At 37.0% G+C, this 23,010-nt stretch overlaps 1 protein-coding gene across 1 annotated transcript in view; it reads left to right on the top strand.

Annotated features, from left to right (window-relative positions):
• Positions 1–23,010, top strand: part of LOC134745373 (tRNA dimethylallyltransferase) — a 331,000-nt gene that overhangs the window by 250,538 nt on the left and 57,452 nt on the right. The window lies entirely within an intron of this gene.

Raw genomic sequence — 23,010 nt, 5'->3', positions numbered from 1 at the left:
ATGTTATAGGTACATAGTGTAGCTATTAAGTGTTACATGCATGTATACCCCAATACCAGCTTCTCCCTCTGGACAGCATCCAGCGAAGAGCGACTCGAATTGTCGACTGCCAGCGTATTTCGGAAAGGCTTGACTCCTTGGCGCTGCGTAGAGATGTGGCCTCGCCTCGCTCTGCATTTTCTATCGCGTGTATAACGGGATGCTCCGAGGAATTGTTCGGATTAATCCCTGCCGCTTCTTTTCGCCATCGCCCTTCGCGACAACATTACCATCCTCACCACTTGATGGTTTGCAGTCCTCAACTGTGCGTTTCTCTAGAAACTTCCTGCCTCGCACAGCTAAACTGTAGATTGAACTGTCGCCTGCGGTATTTCCGGACCGATATGACCTTCAAGAAAAGAGCGTATTCCCATAAGGCCGGCAACGCACTTACAACCCCTCTGGTGTTGCGGGTGTCCATGGGCGGCGGTAATCGCTTACCATCAGGTGATCCGTCTGCTCGTTTGCCTCCTGTTTCATAAAAAAAAAATGTATGGTCTATCACAATATGGCATGCAAAATCTTAGACTAACTTAAAATAATAATCTAAATAATCTAATTACAATTAAAATGTCAAGTTATCAAAATATTCATTCAGATTATAAAATGGTCTTATTAAGGCCGTTCCATCGGTTTGCCGCTGTCTTTGTCACATTTCGCAAGAAAGAACGGGAAAGAACATACGCGCCAAGTGTCAATTTAGATCAAATTTTGTCGGTTTTTATTTATTTTAAAAACGTTACCTTACAATATCGAAATTCTAAAGCTATGAAATTACTATTTATGTTAAGATTGTTTTTTCTTCTTTTTTTGTTTATAGTATCACATAATAAATAACCGAGTAAAGTAGGATTAAAAGTCCGAGTTAGAGGTTACTTTGGGAATTAATTGTATCGAGCGAAGTGTCATAATTCGTGTATCGGAAGCTATGATGTTAAAGATAATATAGTCAAGAACTACATATATTTTTTCCACGTCTACGAATATCAACAGCTCTTAGAAAAACATGATCATATAAGGAGATTTTTCGCTTTCTGGCATGATTTTAATTTCTTGGAAAAGTCAATAATATTATCACATTGCCTAATGTCCTCGTTTAAAAATTTATAAATTTTAATTCCCATGTATTCCAGACTACTTTTGAAATGTGAATAATTTTTAAATTCTAGTAATTATATGTCAAATTAGTGTTGTGTTCCTGCCGGTGAGTAAGGTTGCCAGAGCTCAACGAGGGAGAGGAATTTTAGGGTCGGCAACGCGCATGTAACTCCTCTGGAGTTGCAGGCGTACATAGGCTACGGAAACTGCTTAACATCAGGCGGGCCGAATGCTTGTTTGCCACCGACGTAGTATAAAAAAAAATTATGTCTTAATCTAGGGTGTCTATTTTTGTTTTTACATGCAAGTCGGGTCTTATTTTTATAAACAAATATTGTTTTCGGTTACCGCGATAGTTACTCATGAAATAAAACTATGTAAACGGTTTATATCGCGTAATGAATTTCAAATCACGACATTTAGAACCCTACATACAGCGCTCTTGATCAACGGAAACGTCTGGATATCTTTTAAATAAATTTCACGCCAAATAATCCGTTTACATAATTACCTACCTATTAACCACCTTGCTATTAACTACCTTATTACTTCAAGTAATGTATGAATATTTAGTAGGTAATATACATAAAGCTTTACAATAGCGCAATGCCACAGATAAATAATTACTGCAAATATAACTAATGTTTTTCCACGTCAATAAAACGTCATGATTGTCGTGTACCATTTTTATTAATAATAAAATTCAATTCAATGAAATTCAATAACATTTATATACCTACAGGTTGTCTTGTGATTAGTAAGTCGATTTTAAATGATATATTCTAACCTCTTTGCTGTATGATAAGGATTCTGTCCTGACCGGATTTTTAGTGATCTTTTTGCATTTTTTACGATAACGGTTTTGTACTCTATAGCTCTATAAATAGGTACAGATACAGCTGAGGATTGAACCCATAATTTTTAGCCGCTATACACAAATTAAAGGTTATATAACTTTTTTGGTAATAATTATTATTTTACACACACTTTAACACTTGTAAGACTTGTAAAACTTGTAAGTAGTCTGCCCAAAAAACGTACGAGGAGCTTCCACAAGAGAAGAGAGCACACGTTGGCGGACCGACTCAGATTCATTCTCAAATATGTCTTGGGGAAGTTTTGTTATTATCAGGTTTTTTCCCTGTATAGAAACTTTCGACTGTACCTTTTACGTTATTCCATTAAAATTAAAACAAGTGTTCGTACTCTTACAACATAAATGAATAGCGCACGCAAATTCAGCATCCCATTCCAACAAAGGTAGTTGAAAAGAGACAGCATCTGCAGTAAAATCCGCTGGCACCTGGCTTGAATTACATAGTAAAAGGGCGTAAGTGCCACGGTATTGCAGCCATGGACTCACGTTGCATATCGAGTCGAACTATCAAGCAAACCAATGTAGCTTTCGGATTCACTTATACCTGTCACAGTGACAATATGAAACTCGCTAGGGACCTCAATCCTCATACTATTGTCACTGTGACAAGGTACAAAATGGGTCCGAAATTAAAATCTGACTTTACCTAACACAATATCACTTTGACAGTTGCCTTCCTCATTAAAATTTTACCCTAAGGTGCATTGGGGTTAGATTTAATGGGATTTCATGAGGGGTAAGACAAAAATTGTCCGTATGCCGAAGCGTTACGGGCGGGCTTTTCATATTACCCCGCACACAGGTTTAATATATATATACGCTAATAGATGACGCAAATACCACGATTTGTATTGAAACCAAGCGTGCGGACTTTTCATACAAAATTTACGCATAATAATATTAAAATTACTTATCTGTGATAGGAAATAAGTTAATTATCATGCAAACTAGCATTTTTTAAGTTTTTACGGACGTCCGGCTGCAACAACCGGCGGCGTGGACTGTAAAGAGCAACGTTCAACCGCGACGCTTGGTCGGGGTTCGGACACGCGAAGTAGATGCATTTGCGTCTTCTATGGTATGGTATATTTATTTCATATTACCCCGCCTAACCTACGGTGCCCATACATGGTCGCTCACCGAGAGTCAGAAGTCCAAATTGAAGGTTTGCCAGAGAGCAATGGAGCGCAGCATTCTAGGTGTCACAAGGATGGATCGCATCCGAAACACTACACTGCGCTCCAGAACAGGCATAGCTGACGTAGGGGAGAAGACCGCTAGGCTGAAGTGCGACTGGGCAGGTCACGTCTGCTGCATGCATCCGGATAGGTGGGCTAGTATAGCCACCAAGTGGATGCCGCAAAAGAAGCGCGGACGTGGCAGGCCCAGGCGGAGATGGCGGGACGACTTAGACACCTTCACTAATAACTGGCCGGAAACAGCTCAACAACGGGAGTCATGGAAATCAAAGGGAGAGGCCTTTGCCCAGCAGTGGGACACTACAGGTTATTACAAAAAAATATTACCCCGCATGAAAAACCCTCAATCTTACCCCAACGCACCTTTGCTTTGTGCCGAAACGTTGGACTCTCCCATGCTCGGCTCAGGAATCACACCCAATGCAAGTACTTCGTTTTGTATGGGAGCCGCAGTTTTATGGAGCCGGGTAAAGTTGATGGGGATTTTAAATTTTAATTGCAAGTGGCTTTATTTGCCAGCTGTCCTTGACTCCTTCGCAGACTGTACTTAAGTTTGCAGCCTGTTTACAAACACAATATATTTACACAGAGAAGAGTATGAATTTTGTGTAAAGAAGTTTATTTTCGGCGGCGGAGTGGGTTAATTTAATATCAGGCATAGAATCAGGCAATTTTAGGAGTCACAGGAACCTAGCCGCCGCCATACAATCCTCCCCTCGTTTTCTCCACTTGACCCTGTCATCGGCATTTTCCCACCATTTCGGGTAAATTACGTTCAAGTCGTCCCGCGATCTCCTGAATCCAAAGAATATGGTTACTGAGTGGGACCCACGGAACACCATAGACGGTGCAGGCCGGGGTTCAGGCAGACCAAAATTAAGATAATTTATATAAAACAAGCATTGTACTCATAACACTGTATCGGTCCGGTCCGACCATACCTTGGGTGGACATCACAGCATTATATGATTTATATGTTATGTAAATGACGTAGTATTTAAGTATTTCTATAGATTTTATCGCAGTTATACTCCACCAGGTTTTGCGATATTCATCAAAGGAATACTGTACTAATTGGTAAAATGTTTGTCTTATTTTATTACTCAAAGTATTAGAAGCCGCCAAATACCCGTGCTATCTTAATAATTTACTTAATTATCGCTTTATCGACTTTTTATTATGAAAGCCTTTTAACATTTATTAATTCAACATTTTTAGTTATTTACACCGTCGTTTGATGTTAATAATTAGCTATTCGGGATTGCAAAAAGGGAAAATAAAGATGTGTCCATGACAGTAAGAGAGCAGAGAGCTAGCTCTAAAAAAGATATACAGTTTTAAAAGCAACGCAACCCCACTAATTGGTTTTCTTTGCTATCTCTATAACATGATCCGTCTGGCAATCGGAGGTCAGGGTCACAAACCAGCGATGGGATTTTGAAATCTATCGAAAGAATGATGAACCGTTTGATAACACATTCGACAAAATATACCTATTAATAGTTTCGACGCTTCGGTAAAACATTAGATATTTTACCCTCAGATAAACATAGGAGTAATAATAAAAACTGTTTAATTCGGACCATAAAAATCCATAGAAATGTTAGTCTAAACTTAAATTTAGGTACATTACAAACTATGTTAGTAATATTCGTACTTTACGTACAACAGGACAAGAGGCATAAAGACACCCTATTTGTCCCTTTCAGTAGTGGTCGGGTAAAAATGTATTGAAGCTATAAATTGCGTTAGTCTGCCACTGGCCTTCACAGATGAACAGCTGCCAGACTTAAGCAGACCTCCGGAGGCATATGTATGTATGTATGTATAAACTCTTTATTGTACAAAAACACAGGACACTAATATGGCACAGAAATAGGCAGTACAAAGGCGAGCTTATCCCTTTAAGGGATTTCTTTGAGTCGAGAATTGATGAAGAACGGTAGACAAATATAGCACTGCGTACAATAGACTAGAGGAAAGTCAATATATTTATAAGAGGGCGAAAATAAATAAAATAAGATAAAAATTAGAAGTAACAGTATAACAAATATATATATATATATACCTACGTTATATATGATAAATATATATCTACATATAGTCACAAACAGTTAATTCTGGTCTGATAGCCACAGTTTCTTTAACTGCCCCTTAAGCGATGCAACGGACCGCGATTTCCTTAAGGAGGAAGGCATAAGGATAGTACTTAAAGTAAAAGGTGTTTTGATGCTCTCAAAATTTTATGCATTTTTCCGTGGCTAGCTCTTCGTCTATTACCGAATGTACCCTCCAAAGTCAAATACTGGTCGACTATTAACAAATCTTGTTTGCTTTGGTGGCGTCACTGGCAACTTAAGAGGCCCACTGACTATCAGTCCGCCGGACGATATCGGCCTGTCAGTTAGAACAAAAATTTGACAGTTCCGAACAACTGACGGGCCGATATCGTCCGGCGGACTGATAATCAGTGGGCCCCTTTAGCACACTTAGGGCCAGTTGCACCAACCACAATTAACAGAATGATTAACGTCAAGCAGCAGAGAACTATGAAACTTTCCATACAATAAAATTTAGCGAACGGTAAAACGGTGACAGACGGTTTGGTGCAAGCGACCCTTAATATCAAGGGCCTGACACTCTTTAATAGAGAAAGATAGTCTTATTGCGATTCCTATAAGAGGAAAGAGAAAATAGTGCCATGCTTTGTCCTTATCACCGACCGGGTGGCATCATAGGTAGGAGGCAATGGCGAAATACCGAAATTTATAACAGTGAAAGAGAAAAAATCCTAATATGCTGCCCAAATTTTATATAAATATTCTCTCTCCCCGGTTGCTCGGTGGCGCGTCTATATAAATATAACTACTTGTATATACTATGTCTAAGCTTAAGGCCAGGATTACACTTGTAAGTTTTACTTACGTAAGTAGGGACAAAGCTATTTGCTAGAATGAGATAACGATATTCATATCTCATTCTGTAGTATAGCTGTGTCCCTACTTACGTAAGTAAAACTTACAAGTGTAATATTGGCCTAATATGAAGCGTTTCGAAAGCTCCGTAAAAATAAAAACATCCCAGGGGAAACTAGGCCATTAGCCCGGATTCCTCACTATGTTTTCCTTTAGCGACCAAGTACATAATATCCAAAAAAGTAATTGGTACGAGCCGGGCTCTGAACCCGCAATCTCCGCTAGGCTATCAGCGCCTAACCAAAGATAGATATAACTCCGTAATAGATGGATACAGTCTAAGGAAAAAACGTGCCTCGAAAATCACGAAAATTTGATTCTCGATCAGATGGCGCCACTAGCTTTGGCCTACTCTCGTATAGAGGGCGTTGACGGTTTCGTTTGTTATTTATACTTTTATCGCCTATCAGTGAAAGAACATGGGTCAAAATCATATAAAAATAATTAATGCAAATAAAAAAATCATTTATCCATATTTAAATACATTTTATCGTGTTTTTATAAATCTTCATGTTTAGTTTTAAAGTGTGTCGACAGATGGCAGTGAATTTACTGGGGTTACAAAATTTACTATGACAGTACCGCTCTAGTATAAGTTACTCTATGGCCTAACTAACAAAGAATAATACATTTATTCGAAAAGTGAAGTAAACTAGTAAGTAAGCCATCTTTTCAGTAGATTTACCTACTTTGGCTTATTATCAGCCTCAAATATCTTTTTCATCTTGAAGGCAATAAACCCTGATTTTGGAAGTACCCCTTAAACCCTGTTTCAACTAGAATAACCAAACTCAATTTTCCCGGCTCTGTTTGCAATCCTCGGTCGAAAATTCCATTAACACCTGCCATATTGAAGACAAGATTACTTAATTAAAACTTTAAAAGTAATTTACTTATTTTACTTTATTGTTTTTTGTTTTACTTATACAGGGTGGCCAAAAATATGTGCATTCCCGTTGCCAGGGGGGTTTTAGGATTATACTGAGCAACTTTTGGTATGGGACCAACCACGAAATCGCGAAAAAAATTTTTACCCTTCCATAGAAAATGGACCAGCCAAAATGTATGAAACAGCCACTTTTTTTTTTCGCGATTTCGGGGTTCGTCCCATAGTAAAAGTTGATCAATATAATCCCAAACTCTCCCTAGCAACAGGAATGCACAAATCTTACTTTTTATGATATAAGAGGCAAACGAGGAGACGAATCGCCTGGTAACACATGGACACCTGCAACGCCAGAGGGATTGCAAACGCGTTGCCGGCTTTTAAGATACGAGTACGCTCTTTTCTGAATCCCCGGCAAGCTCGGCCGAATTTCACCTTCCCATACAAACGTAGTTCCGCTCTCATTTTAAAACTACGTGTTGGATTGTAGCAAAGATAGATATAACTCCGTAATAGATGGATACAGTGTAAGGAAAAAACGTGCCTCGAAAATCAAGAAAATTTGATTCTCGTTCAGAGGGCGCTACTAGCTTTGGCCTACTGTCGTATAGATGGCTTTGACGGTTTCGTTTGTTATTTAACAATTTTAACGCATATCAGTGAAAGAACATGGGTCAAAATCATAAAAATAATTAATGCAAATAAAAAAAATCATTTATCCATATTTAAAGACATTTTATCGTATTTTTATAAATCTTCATTTTTAGTTTTAAAGGGTGTCGACAGATGACAGTGAATTTACTGGGGTTACAAAATTTACTATGACAGTACCGCTCTAGTATAAGTTACTCTATGATTGTAGTGAAACTTTGCACATACAATGACATGGGGTATATCTAGGTCTGAAATTAGTTTATATAGCTCCAGTTTATAAAACAAACGAAATAGAGCAATAACAAGTTTTGTATGAAAAACTTAAATCGCTGTAATTTTTTAACTATGGTATCTGAAGCTGCATAAACTAATTACGAACATATAGGTAGATATAACTTATCCCATTGTAAGTACAAAGTTGAAGAGCAATCTAGCTAGTCGTTTTAAAACGATGACTGCTTCCCATCAGGCGGCTCGTCTGCTCGTTTGCTGAATATCACATAAAAAAAAAAAAAAAAATGAGAGCGGAATTACGTTGGTATGGAGAACCGAGCTTGCCGGAGACCCTTAAAGGTTTGAAGGTCGTATCGGTAGCTTGATATGTGATATGATTGTTCAGTCGCCATCAGATATGTCGGAACGGCCAAGGTTTCACAAATACCTGAACAAAGAGTCTGATATCAACGTTAAAGTGCCTATTCAGATATTTTTGAGCACCCTGGGCGCTCCGATATATCTGATGGCGGCTGTTCATTTAGAATTACAAAGTATGATCCGAAAAAACGGGATCCAACTCGATAAACTCAGCAATATTTTTGCAATGTTCGGAGAGAAAAAGTGCAAAATGGATCCCGTACGAGATATCAAATCGACTATTATTATACAGATTTCTTCAGCTTACTTTGATGAAGGTGACATAAAACACACGATTTACCGCTTATTACTCGGTGAATTTCGCTAAAAGCTTTTGTGCTTTAGAACAAAATTACCTTTAAGTATTTATTACTAAAAGTCCAGTTTTCTTGGCAAAAATTGCCTTAAAGATTTTGAGATTCGAACGGATAGTGCTTTTGCTGAAATTAATTTTCTGTGAACAAATCAATGTTCGTCCCGTATCGATCAAATTGCTTAATGATTTGACAAAATGCAGACAAACAAAATTCTTATTCAATAAAAATACTGCTGAAAAATCTTTGAAGCACATATATTCTTAAAAATAGTTCTTAAAACTAATGCAATGGGGTGATAACAATTTTCCTATTATAGATGCTGGACTTCTAAAAACTCTGCAACAGAGTAGAAGGTTTCCTGAATTAAAAGCGTTTTAAATTTTGCAGTAAATATGTTATTAATTAGTTGTGATATTTCGTATATTTATTGGTATTTGGTTATATATTAATATTGAGCTGTAATATGGGCCTTTTCTGTAGATGTTTAGTGTCGGTTCTGGCGGGATGGCATTTAGATGATTTAGATCGCCACAAGCACTGCTTCGTATATAGTACGAAGCATATATTTTGTCGCTGCTGAACCATATTTAAACTAAGTAATATATATAAGTATACAGTTGTTTAAAATACAAACACCCTCCAGCATGAAATACAAATTAGTCGTCAAACAATAACACGTGTTACATGACATTATCCCAAATTGAGTAAAAACCTACACAAAAAACGCACATAGTTATATCGATTCGTAACCGCGTTGAGGTCGACGTACTGAGTAAAAAACTTGAAAATAATTACATCGTTACCCTATTCTTTGACAAATATATCTTATATACCCTGCTAAAATTTGTAATGAACCTTAAGACAAAGTTTTAAGGATTATATTGGAGTAATATTGTGTTTTTAATTTGTATTTTAGTTGGTTTTCTTGACGGTTATGTCACATGCGGTGTGTCACCTCCTGGACGGATGATTAATGTTCTCTCACTGTCTACCTCATGTTTCTATGGCTTGATGATTGCATTGTCATTTTCAAAACAGCCTATAAAGTAAATAAATCCCCGGCGCTTATGTTCTTCTTTAAATTTAGTGTAGTTTTTGTACCAAAATTGTAGCAGATAGATCATTATCACCTATTGTAACAGGGCAAATGCGCTCATCGGTACGATGATGGTCTAGTTAAGTGAGATTTAAATCGCGGGCTCGAAAGAAATTGTAATGATTCTATTGTCCTTACCTTACATCCGCATTCATTATGCGCAGGAGATTCGATGATAATTGTCAAATCACAATATTCATGAATGGGACAATCACCTATATACAGAAGAGCTAAATATCAGGTGTTTTTTTTTTACTCTAGTAGTCCAAGCCGAAGCCGAAAGTTTACTTGATTTTACCCGTTATTCCAAGTAATCGTACTATGGGTGTCTATTGTTTCCCATGTAGTTTTAAGTCATAATGTATTGTTTGTCCACATTTTCGTTAGCCATAATTTGGTTTTTCCCAGAAACTAGTGCCTACGTAAATTCTTTGGATTAGTTGTCAAGCGGACCCAAGGAAGGGAAAAATTGGGTCAGTTGTTTGCTTTGTCAATCATTTTCTTGTTGACAATTTGTTTTGGGACGAATGATTTCGAGACCATTAATTTTCTCTAAACATATATGGGGGTCAATTCGGTTGCTCTAATGGTCATTGGATTTCGTGTATTTAAATTTTTAAACCATTCTTTAGCATCTAAATATGTTGAACCGTTTTTGCATTTTTAGAGTAGTTAACAAACATACAAATCTTACCATATATTACTAGCTTTTGCCCGCGACTTCGTCTGCGTGGAATAAGTAATTTGGGGAGCTTATTTTTATCCAATCTGCTTTTTATTGATTCCCCATTTAAACTTCCACCCCCCTTTTCACCCCCTTAAGGGGTGAGTTCTGGGATAAAAACTATCCTATATCCTTCCCCGAGACTCAAACTATCTCTATAATTTCAACTAAATCGGTTCAGCTGTTTAAGCGCGAAGAGGTAACAGACAGACAGACAGACGCATTTATAATATTAAATATGGATTAGTAGGATAACTAGATAACTACAATCAATCGTCAAGTTGTACACATAATTCCATATCTGAGTTTGTCATTCACAACCATGACATATGTCATATAATAATGTCAATCTAATTTTAAAGTTCATAAAAACAGGTTTATAAACTTTATCTCATCTTTCGTCACGTAATATTCTTTAACACGACGATTTTAAATGCTTCTGATAATTTTAATTGTGGTCATATTAATTAAATAATGTAATGGAGAATTTTCCGTACGGCGGACGGTAATGATATATTGTTGGACTGTTAATATGCAGATAATGTATATTATTAGTTGACCGATAGTCCGTGGGGCCGAGTGATTATTTTCAAGATTTGTCACTGAATAGTGCGCGTTTCCAGTTCACATTTTATAGCGTTTTATTTATTTTTTGAAGTTAAACTTCTTTAGGCGCGACTAGAGGGTAACTCGGATTTTTTTTCTGATGGAAGTAACGCTCAATAGTGACACACGCACAATAGGATACACGTCAAAGTGCCAACATAGCGATAAACGTCATCGTCAAAGAAGTTTTACTTCAGTCACGCACACACTTTTTGTTTATTTAATAAGTAGAATAAAATTGCCCCACAAAACTAGGAACAGCTTGATTGTGAAATAGACAGTTTTAATAAATCATTACCTATAGCGTAGTAACTGTTTTATAATTATAAATTGCTCTGTACCCTTTAACTGTTTGATTATGAGAGCACAAACAACTCGATTTTCCAATTCAAGATAAATGTGTGAAAGGAAAGGGTACGGAACCAGGGCTCGGAACCGGTATTTTTTTAAAACCCCGAAATAGCCCAATATTTTGAATTTTTTTATGCTCATTACGTAGGACTGAATCATGTATTTAGGAAACAGTTTTGCATTATTAAAACGTCCCATTAAAAATGAAATTATAAACAAAAGAACGAAAAAGAACGTAATAATACCGGTATTTTTGTATGTAGCAAATACCGGTTTCCGACCCCTGGATGGAACACATGTTTGACACGGAATGTTTGACAGATTACCGAAATCAATCGTGGGGTGATCCGGTTTTAGACTTAAAACCTTCCTATTATTTTTTTCAATGTTTTGTGTTCTATGTGTGTGTTTACAGCCACCTAGCCTACTCTGTAGTGACCCTGCCCACGAAACATGAGGTCCCGGGTTCGAATAAACCAAACAAACACCGCTCTATTGTATTGATAATCTTTGGTCCCGATCTGTCATTTTGTATTTAAAAAAAAACACAATATGTTACAGAGGTTGGCAAAATGTTACGAATATGATATACTCGTAGATATAAAAAAATCGTATCACCCGCGCCAATGGAAACACGTCATAATCTGCGGAAGCGAACACATGTTCCTCATTGTCTCACTTGCCTACTAACGCTCTATTGCAGGCAAACCAACTTACTGGCACACCAATTATATGAAAATCACCCCTATTTTTAAACCAACAAAGCTTTTACGAGTCCTGGATTACTTGGTCTAAGCGCTGAAAGCCTCAGCCATCTTTCCCTGTCACTCTAAAATTACGCCTTAATTGGAGTAAAAGAGAAAGATGGCCGCAATTGGAGAACTTCGGTGTTCGCCGTATTAGGCCCTCAGAGGCAAACCAACTTATAAACCACTTAAATCAATCGAAAATAACCCTAATTTCTCTACCAGCAAGAGCTTTCGCGACTGTTAGTTAACGTGGTAGCGCCGTGTGGGTCTTTACATAAGTAAATATACTATTTAAGTTCTTGAAGATTTGGCGACGTTTTTAGGAATTACATTCGACCTAGTTTTGGAGTTATGAATGGATATGAATGTATAAAATTGGGAACCTCCTCTGAGATATAATTTGAGATTGGTTATGGAATGGTTACCGCGATAGTTACTCATGAAATAAAACTATGAAAACGGATTATATCGCGTATATTGAATTTATACATCCCGACGTTTCGAACCCTTTACAGCGTTCGTGGTCAACGGGTGACTGAGGAAAAACTACAAAGTGCAAAAATACCCACATACTAAAAATAATGAACCATCGTAGACTATAAACTTTAAGGCTGGTTGTACATGCAAAATCGGTTCATAAGGCTAGTTATACAATACAACTATTTTCAAGAGCTATTTTCAACGTCGGGATGTATTATAAATTCAATATACGCGATATAATCCGTTTTCATAGTTTTATTTCATTGGTTATGGAATTGAGCATATACATTTCTATGTAGGGACCTAAATCCCTGAATTAATAGTGTGTAAAAAATTTAAGTATGCAAACTTGGAGCAATGGAGCGCAGCAGTCTAGGTGTCACAAAGATGGATCGCATCCGAAACACTACCTATACATTGCGCTCCAAAACACGCATAGCTGACGTGGGGGAGAAGACCGCTAGGCTGAAGAAGGACTGGGCGGGTCAGGGGCGTAGCTAGAGGATATGGCGCCCGGGGCAGTCACCAAATTTGCGCCCCCTGACGACTGACAAAAGTTTCCCTGCTGCTGCCTTTTGCCCCGGGGCACTTGCCACCTCTGCCCCCCCCCCCCCCCTAGTTACGCCACTGGGGCGGGTCATGAGTACTGATGCTCTTTTTGGCCGATGCGCCAAAACTATCTGACATTGTCTAATAGATTTACAAATATCTACAATTTGCGGTCAAATGATACCTACATCCATACTAATATTATAAATGTGAAATTGCGTCTGCTGTCTGTCTGTCTGTTACCTCTTCACGCTTAAACCACTGAATCGATTTAGTTGAAATTTGGCATAGAGATAGTTTGAGACTTGAGTCCCGGGGAAGGACATAGAATAGTTTTCATGGCGGAACTCATCCCTAAAGAGTGTGAAAAGGAGGGTGGAATTGAGAGATTTAATTAATAGCCTAATAATTGATGTCACTCAAGTAAGCTTATGCTCAAATTGAATTATTGCTATTACACTTTATCCAGGCGCTAAACTTAGTCTAGCTACTGTTACTGATTCCACGCAGACGAAGTCGCGGGCAAAAGCTAGTACAAGATAAACTACAGACAGTCTAAATTGTTTTATACCTACATATAAACATATCACTTTTTGCAAAGCTATATGGTACTACAGGGTGGCCAAATAATAATATATACTTTAGTTTTGTAATTTTATTCTATGAAATATAAAAAATATTAAGTATTCCTTGTTATTAAATATAATGATGAGGAAAATAATGTCAGACAAATGTCTACCTCTATCAGCTTGGCAGATGTGAACCCTTTTCATCACATTTTCACACATTTCCTGCGTTATCTCAGTGACTGTGTCTCGAATATTTTGTTTTAATTGCTGAAGGTTCATTGGCCTGTTATCATAGACACGTTCCTTTAGTTTAGACTAGCTTTTGCCCGCGACTTCGTCTGCGTGGACTTAGTAACCGCAGCTAGAGTAAGAATAGCGCCTGGAAAAATTCTCATAGCAATCTAAATTTGAGCATATTATGCACACTAATTAGCAGGCACTTCGTTAATTATCTCAATTCCACCCCGCTTTTTACTTTCTTAAGGGATGATTTTCGGGATAAAAACTATCCTATGTCCTTCTCAGGGACTCAACCTATCTCTATGCCAAATTTCATCTAAATCGGTTCAGCGGTTTAAGCGTGAAGAGGGAACACACAGACAGAAAGACAGACAGACAGACTTTCGCATTTATAATATTAGTATGGATGGATAGCCCCACAGAAAAAAGTCAGCTGTTAAATCAGGCGATCTTGGGGGCCAATCAATGTCACCGTTCCTCGAATTTTCCGCAATTTTCTTAGTTTCCGCAAGACATGATTGGGTTGAGTAAAACGTTTTAATAATTAAAACACGTTTGTTCCGTCGTAAAACGCTCCATAACAAATTTGCCGTATCTACACAAAGTAATTTTCATGCAACAACTGTCATATTTACCGCCAAAACAAAATGGCGGCAAAAAACAGTTGTACACCTCCAAGTTGGCCAACCTGTACATCTACCAATACCGCTACCTTTACGGGGTGGTTTTACGGTACCTAATACCTACTTATTATAATATATTTCGCGTAGTTTCATCTATAATGACTATTAATACTGAATGTACCTATAAAACAAGCATTTAATCGAGTACTCCATTCATTCGTCTTGCAAAAGAGAAAGAACCGACAATTTTGTTGAAGTTTATTATAAATTGTAATTTGCAAATCGACATGCCAGTTAAGACGAAAGTGGAAGACCCGCGCGAGGTTTCCAAACTTAGTCCTCATTTTCCTCTCTGAATATTATTAACATTTTTGAAAATATTTTGCTACAATTTGGTGTGTAATCAACCCCCTTCGCAAAGCTATGCCCCTTCGTTTGATTTCAGTTTTTAATTATAAGTTAGGAGCATTGAAAAATTTGTATGGAATTTGTTTTTCGCTCTTAAGAGTCCCCGGCAAGCTCGGCCGAATTGCACCTTCCCTCCCATACAAACGTAGTTCCGATCTCATTTTAAAACTACGTGTTGGATTGTAATGAAACTTTGCACATACAATGATATGAGGCATATCTAGGTCTAAAATTAGTTTATATAGCTCCAGTTTATAAACCAAACGAAATAGAGTAAAAACAAGTTTTGTATGAAAAACTTAAATTCGCTGTATTTTTTTAACTATGGTATCTGAAGCTACATAAACTAATTACAGACATAGATATACCTTATCCTATTGTAAGTACAAAGTTTTAGAGCAATCTAGCTAGTCGTTTAAAAATGGGTATGGGTAACTACGTTTGTTAGAGAACCGAGCTTGCCGGAGACCCCTAATTCTTATACTTAATAATAAACCAATCTAAAAAGGTCAAATAAAGGGTCATAGCTAAGGTTTATATACACCAAATGGTGTAAAAATATTTTCTTAATGTTAATATCTAGAGAGGAAAATGAGGACAACGTTTTTATGGAGAGACGGTCGTCCCCTTTCTTCTTAAGACGATCGTTAAAATACAACGATTACTGTTAAACCGCCGCCAAGTTTAATTAAACCCAACTGCGTTTACGCATCCTCGTATCTCAATATCAAAAATCTTAGGAATATGAACCTTAATCTAAACTCTGTAAGTCCTAATTTCAATAGCCACATAGAATGAGGGCTATCGTTTTTTTGCTCACCAGTTGGCGCCTCTGTTGATGGTGGTCCAAAAGACTAAAGAACAGTTGTCAATCATTGAAGTGACAAGTGACATTTGACATTTCGAAGTATGGAACAGACCACCATCTACACTAGCGCCCCTAGCGGCGAATTCATACTAATGCCTCATCAACAAAAAATCCCAAATATAAACAAAATGTACAACATTATATAGGTACTATAGGAGCGGACAAGTCTTACCGAAGGCGTTTCTTTTTACGTTTTTTCTGATGCGATCGGAATGAATCTTTTTGCCGCTTGCATCTTTACTTCTTTTAACTGAAAAAGCTCAAGTGCACTCAGTAAAACGCTATTTTATGTCATTATTGATAATAGTAGTAAGTTTATGAATGAGTGCGATGTAATTTAATGCTGGAAAAGTTAATTCGTTTTAAATCGCTTTTGGAATTGTGTTACTAAAGTTTACAGGTATTTACGCTCTATAAGACTTACGCTATGAAATTGTCGGTAGAAGAGTCCGGAGCAAGCTCGGTTCTCCACAAACGTAGTTACGCTCTCATTTTAAAACGACTAGCTAGATTGCTCTGAAACTTTGTACTTACAATAGGATAATGTATATCTATGCCTATAATTAGTTTATGTAGCTTCAGATACCATAGTAAAAAAAATACAGCGAATTTATCATACAATAGTTATTTGTTATACAAGGGTGCAAAGTTGTATTTTACCCGCGAGTGTGGAATTGGAACATGAGCAAGCGAAAGGATTCTATAGTTGAACCACGAGCGAAGCGAGTGGTTCTAAAATAGAATCCTGAGCGTAGCGAGTGTTTCAACACACGAGAAGTAAAATACATTTGCACCCGTGTGTAACACAAAACTTTTCCCCTCACTATAGCGAGGAAAGTGCAACATCCACAGGCGTTAGATCATCTTCATCACTGGAATCACTAATTTTTTTACGATATTATAACAGAAAACACTAGAAATTCTGATTTTTACGTGAGTCGGTGAGAAGAACAGTAAAAATTTTGTTGACAATGTTGACATTTCTGTTCTGACGTATGAAATGTCAACGATGCGTTTTGAAATTGCATCGACTCAACTTGTGCGTTCAGAATTATATTTAACATCATTATAAAAAATCTAACGTTTCTTATGGAATTTTAAGGTTTATGACTTAAAATTATTAAATAAAGCTAAATTTGGTATTTTTTATTACATTCTCAAACCATTTATTTAATGATAATTAATATCGAACGAACCATTATTATGAGCGTTTTACGTTTTGTTATCTGTCAAGCTACTTAAACACGCTCCATCCAAGGTCAAATTACTTTCCCCACTAGTGGATAAAATGCGTTTTTCCCCGCTTGTTTTAAAGGATAATAGACGGCTTTCCGAGCTAGTGAGGGGAAAAACTTGTTTTTGCTCTATTTCGTTTTGTTTTATAAGCTGGAGCTATATAAACTAACTACAGCTAATTTTATCGATAGATACCTCATGTCATTGTATGTGCAAAGTTTTATTACAATCCAACACGTAGTTTTAAAATGAGAACGAAACTCCGTTTGTATGGGAAGGTGAAATTCGGCCGAGCTTGCCGGAGACAGTAAGTAACTAAGTTCGCCTTTGTACCTGTCCGCCTTAGAATTTTCTAATTGGAAATTACTTCTATTTAAAGAGTTTACTACTACTAACCACAAGACCAATGAAAGTGGGTCTTTGTTTGGGAATATACAAATATAGTGACCCGTTTCAAAAGTTCTTAAGTGTAAGGCCGGTATCGTCCGGCGGACTGATATTCAGTTGGCCCCAAGATTGAAATATTTTAATAGATATTACATACTAAAGAAATGCTATTAAGTAACTTGCATTGTTTAAATAATAATCCATTTAATTACTAAAAAGACTAGCTCGAAGGTTTAAATGCCATGTCTATCGTAAAGCACATTTATGTGTTGTTTACAGAAACTGTAAACGTAGACGCGAATCCAGACACAACACAATCAAGTATCGATCAGTGTTGCCAGATTTAGCACAAATCCGGAAATTTACAGATTTTAGGAACTAGGTCATGAACTGGCCTTTTAAATTGTAACACCTTATTATGTACATGACAATGCAGTCCATACTATAATATTATAAATGCGAAAGTTTGTCTGTCTGTCTGTCTGTGTGTTCCCTCTTCACGCTTAAACCGCTGAATCGATTAGATGAAATTTTGGAATAGAGATAGGTTGAGTCCCTGAGAAGGACATAGGATAGTTTTTATCCCGTAAATCATCCCTTAAAAAGCGGGGTGGAATGGAGATAATGAATGAAGTGTCAGCTAATTTGTGTGTATTGAATAATTGCTACAAGACTTTCTCCAGGCGCTATTCTTACTCTAGCTGGGGTTACTAAGTCCACGCAGACGAAGTCGCGGGCAAAAGCTAGTACTATAATATTATAGGTATAAATGCGAAAGTCTGTCTGTCTGTCTGTGTGTTACCTCTTCACGCTTAAACCGCTGAACCGATTTAATTGAAATTTGGCATAGAGATAGTTTTAGTCTCGCAGATGGACGTAGGATAGTTTTTATCCCGAAAATCATCCCTTAAGAGGGTGGAATTGAGATGATTGATGAAATGCCTGATATTTTGTGTAAGCAATTTTGTGTGCTCAAATTGAATGATTGCTATTACACTTTTTCCAAGCGCTACACTTACTCTACCTGCTGTTACTGATTCCACGCAGACGAAGTCGCGGGCAAAAGGTATATTGAATAAATGAGACAGCTTAGTATTCAGACATGACAAAAACTTAACGGGATTATGTTGTGTTATTTATTATAGATTCTTAATTTTTCGTGTCAGTCAATAGACCAAGGTACTCTGACCTGACCACTGAAGCTTCTTGTAAAAAAAGTAAAAATATATTCATAGATTCTATTTGAAGAAACAAGCTACCAACTTTATAAAAAAAGAACAATTTTAATACAATCTGTCAAGCCATTTCAGTACAAAAAATTTAATAGTACCTACGGCTAATTAAAAAAAAAATTAGGCGCGAAGGGTAGCTGTCCCATAGAAAATTTGAATTTCGCGCCTTTTTCTAATGACAAAGTTGTTTGACCGGCTATAAAAGCTCAAGTATAGCCTGGCAAACTATTTTCGTACTTGGAAAAATGCATAAATGAAAATAAAATAGGCTGGAAAAAAAAGGTAAACCTCGATCCATTTTGTGAAATTTCCTCCTTTTTATTAGGGTTCCGTACCCAAATAAAAAGGAGGAAATTTACGTACCCAAAAACGGGACCCTATTACTAAGACTCCGTCTGTCTGTCTGTCACTTGGCTGTATCTCATGAACCGTGATAGCTAGACAGTTGAAATTTTCACAGATGATGTATTTCTGTTGCCGCTATATCCACAAATACTAAAAAGTACGGAACCCTCGGTGGGCGCGTCCGTCACGCACTTGTCCGGTTTTTAGTGAACCCATAAGAATTCTAATTTGGAAATTCAACAGAATAAGTACAGATTTTCAAAATATTAACCTAGCAACACTGAGCACAACAAACACAGACGTAACGTGAGATAGCCACTTTTTGCCGCCATTTTTTCTCAAGTGATGTAACGCGGGTCGGCGACCCGACACCTGTTGCTTTTTTTTTCTTTTTTTTTAATTTCTAAAATCGCGATGGACACTGGTCTATTAAGCACTCAGTTTTTGTCGGGGCTCTTTTGCTTATTGATTTATTAGGATTTGTGGGTGTGTTCGGCGGGTTAACATATATGGTAAAAACTAAAAAGTAATGAACATTTCTTAATACGTTTTAAGTCTGTTATTATTGATGCATGTACTTGTATTTATGGAGACTAAAAAGTAAAGTTCTTTGACTATTTTATCTTATATTCGTATTAAACTATTTATCAAAAATGCGGTTTTCGCTTTTGAGACGCCTTTTCGGGTCAAAAGCTTTTCTAGTGCGTCTGAGTGCGTCTTTTCTGCGGGCATCATTAAATAAACGCATTATAAAGTCAAATTTTCTTACTTTATCCTTATAAGCATTTTAACTACCCTACAAGGTGTACGAAATCTTAGATAAATGTATCCAAATAAATTTTCCCAAACGTATAGGTAAAAAACTTTGTTTAAGCCCCTGTTGAATGTGTGAGTGAAGTTTGAACAGACGTTCCATTTTTGAAATTGGTAATACATAACGTACGGTTTGCAAACTCATTGTTTGCTTGTCTTTCAAGTTTGATTATTCCTGTCTAGCTGCTGCTGTGCTGCTGCTGATGGTGCTGTTAGCTATATCGCGTATATATAGTTGGTCAAACCAAATTGTCAGTAAATAAGAACAAAAAGAAACTATAGTCATCCTTTTTTTTGGTTGCTAGTATTAGTGTAAGACAAAGATAGTATGATTCTCTCTGTCTATGTTAGAAATGAGACAGTCCTTTGACAAACTATATATATATATATCTTGAATTGAAAATAGTTGTATTGTATAACTATTAGCCTTATGAATCGATTTTGCATGTACAACCAGCCTTAAAGATTATAGTCTATGATGGTTCATTATTTTTTGTAAGTGGGTATTTTTGCACTGTAGTTTTTCCTCAGTCACCCGTTGACCACGAACGCTGTAAAGGGTTCGAAACGTCGGGATGTATTATAAATTCAATACACGCGATATAATCCGTTTTGATAGTTTTATTTTATGAGTAACTATCGCGGTAACCGAAGACAATATCATATTCCTGTCTACTTATGATGCTATTGTCATGATAAGATACATAAATAGTTGTCAATTTCTAGTAACTCTCTTCGTATTTTTTGCGTCGTTCACGTATATACAATACAATATAGTTTACCACAGAAGTAAAATTAAAAATATCTAATTTGAATTCAGCTAGGCAAATGAATATGGCACCATTTTCTGAACTCGGTAGGGGACGAACCTTGCATATCCAAAAACGAAAACACTTTTCATGTAATTTGTACAAATATTTTCAAGAAAGAAATTTCTAAACACCCATAAATAATCTAATCTAAATTCTAGCATTGCAGTTGACAAATTCAATAAAGAGACACCTTATCCATACTAAATATAATATTTTTAATGCGAAAGTGTGTCTGCCTGTCTGTCTGTTACCACTTCACGCTTAAACCGCTGAACCGATATAGTTGAAATTTGGTATAGAGATAGTTTCCCGGGAAAGGACATAGGGTAGTTTTTATCCCAGAAGTCATGCTTTAAGGGGGTGAAAAGGGGGGTGGAAGTTTGTATGGGGAATCGATAAAAAGCAGCTAGATTGGATAAAAAATAAGCTACCCAAATTACTGACTCCACGCAGACAAAGCCGCGGGCAAAAGCTAGTATTAAATATTTATATAATTTATTATGCTTATGTGTTTTTTTTTTTTCAAACTGTACACGCACACACGCAAGAATGGCTTTAGAAAAGTTTTTTACCTATATTTGACTCTTTTAACTTTCCCGAACTTGAGACCGTAAAGACGACATAAGTTCAAGAAAAAAGTTTGCGTTATCAGGCGAAACAAACTAACTATGTACCTAACTAAGTGTTGCGAAAATCTTGACTAGAAATATGTATATATCGAGTAGTTCTGCCAAAGCTTAAAACGGGTTAAGAAGAATTTAAATTGGTCGGTTTAAATTTTTCTTAACCCGTTTTAAGCTTGTCGAGGTCTTGTGTGAGTCGGACTCTCGCACGAAGGGTTCCGTACCTTTACGCAAAAACGGCAAAAAAAAACACTTTTGTTGTATGGGAGCCCCACTTAAATGTTTATTTTATTCAAGTCAAAGCAACTGTCACGAGACCTTGCTCGCGATTATAAGTGGATTTTTAGTGTAAAAACTGTTGATTGTGTTTGCAACCATCGCCAAACGGAAGAAAACAAACTGCAAAGCGAATGGAAACGTTATCTACTGTGAGAACCCATCTGGTGAAGTAAAACAAAGCGAAATAAACTGTGACTGACATAACATTTGGCAATATTTATATCTACCTACTTCAAGGAATATTGACACAACAGAGGCAGTGTTGCCATAAAACAAAAATAAGTTGTTCATCAGATTCAAGTATTTTTGCCAAGGGGTACGTTCGGAAACCAATATAAAATGGATCTGTCTGAAGCGGCGTTTGAGAAAATCTTTACCAGAATGAAGTATGAAATGGAACAGCAGACTGAAACGATATATCATAGGCTTAGAGATTCTTTAAACGACGAAATCACGGATATGCGAAAGAAACAGGAGGAGAGTGAAGAGAAGATAAAGCACTTAGAAACTAAAATCGCGCTGGTAGAAAATAGAGAGAGGCAGAGAAACGTCATTTTCCATGGCGTAACCGCAGAAAATTGGGAAAAAGAAGAAAAAGTAATAGAAATTGTGAATGGAGCCATGGGCGTTACTCTTGAAAGAACTGAGATTCAGTTCAGTAGGAGACTAGGGAAATCCAACAAAAGCCCCATACTGATCAATCTCTCATCCCAATGGAAGAGAAATAAAATCCTGAAGAACAAGAAAACTCTAAAACAAAAGAACCCTGAAGTTTATGTTACGGAAGACTTTCCCAAAGAGGTTTTAGTTTTTAGAGAGGAAAAAACTAAAAGAACAATTGGACGAAGAAAGGAAAAAAGGGAATGTAGCATATATAAGGTACGATAAATTGATAGTTAAAGGGAAAAACGACAACAAAAAGAGGGCCCTCTCTCAGTCCCCACAGCAAGGTAGCAATGGAGCATCGTCCAGCAATCAAGGACCAGCAAAACTACATAAGGGAGACACACTACAACAGCAGTTGGCGAGGTCATCACCATGGAGAAATGATAAAGCATAGGAAAACGCAGACAGCATCGGCATCAAAATCAACAGCAACTTTACTACACCTCCAAGCCGGTTGGTCACCGTGGAGGATAAAGCTGACCAAAACCTTCCAACCCAATCTCAACCACAAAAAACAAACAAAAAGAAAGAAACCACAAACATGTTTATATCAACGCTTAATGTTTTAACTCTGAGAACCACTGAAAGACTAACAGAGCTTACCCTGGCCCTAAGAGCCATTAAATGGGACATCCTAGGACTGAGCGAGGTCCGAAGACAAGGAGAAGCTATAGAA

The sequence above is a fragment of the Cydia strobilella genome, chromosome 11 (genome assembly GCF_947568885.1).
Source record: "Cydia strobilella chromosome 11, ilCydStro3.1, whole genome shotgun sequence".
NCBI classification, from domain to species: domain Eukaryota; kingdom Metazoa; phylum Arthropoda; class Insecta; order Lepidoptera; family Tortricidae; genus Cydia; species Cydia strobilella.
Note: the sequence above shows the minus strand (reverse complement) of the source record. Positions and strands in the feature narration are given on the sequence as shown.